Here is a 667-nt window from a genome sequence, read left to right on the forward strand (position 1 = left end):
ATACATATAACAAACTAAAAAAAAACCCAAACTTACAATAACTATCAAAACAAAATCCAAAAAATACACTACCATATCTAAAACTAGAAATACAACAACAAAACACCAAATACAAAAACTATCAAATAATATATAACTATATTAATTATTAAATGTAATATGAGCGTTCTTTCTTTGCTAAAAACATTTAAAATATCAGACTATATTTACTATTTATATTATCAATAACCAAAATTCATAAAAGATACAAACAGAAATTTCCAATATTCCATTAACCTCTCATAAATAACCCCACAAATAAATTTATTACTGTTATGTTGTATCTTTGAGACTTTTACATTATTATTCTAATTCCATATGTCCACTATTTCATATGATACGACTTAAAATACATGATTTCAATTATTATTTATCTTAAATTAATTCTCCAAAAAAAGTAAATTACCGACTTCTCACCTTGATAACTCTTAGCATGTCATATTATTAGACCTAAAGATATGATGCACTGATAGTCTCAGGCTGTCTTATCAAATACACAAGAAAAAAATGAATTTCAATATCTTTTTGCATATATTGAACAAATTACAATAAGAGGCAGTCCAATTACATTAATGAATTCTGCCACAATAAAATGAGGACACTAAATAACAACCATAGAAAATTATAT

At 24.1% G+C, this 667-nt stretch overlaps 1 protein-coding gene across 1 annotated transcript in view; it reads right to left on the minus strand.

The window, feature by feature from the left end:
• LOC119588611 (peroxisomal membrane protein PEX16-like) overlaps positions 1–667 on the minus strand; it is a gene marked incomplete in the record, with an annotated part of 6,902 nt that overhangs the window by 1,742 nt on the left and 4,493 nt on the right.

Source organism: Penaeus monodon, chromosome 24, assembly GCF_015228065.2.
Source record: "Penaeus monodon isolate SGIC_2016 chromosome 24, NSTDA_Pmon_1, whole genome shotgun sequence".
Classification (NCBI taxonomy): domain Eukaryota; kingdom Metazoa; phylum Arthropoda; class Malacostraca; order Decapoda; family Penaeidae; genus Penaeus; species Penaeus monodon.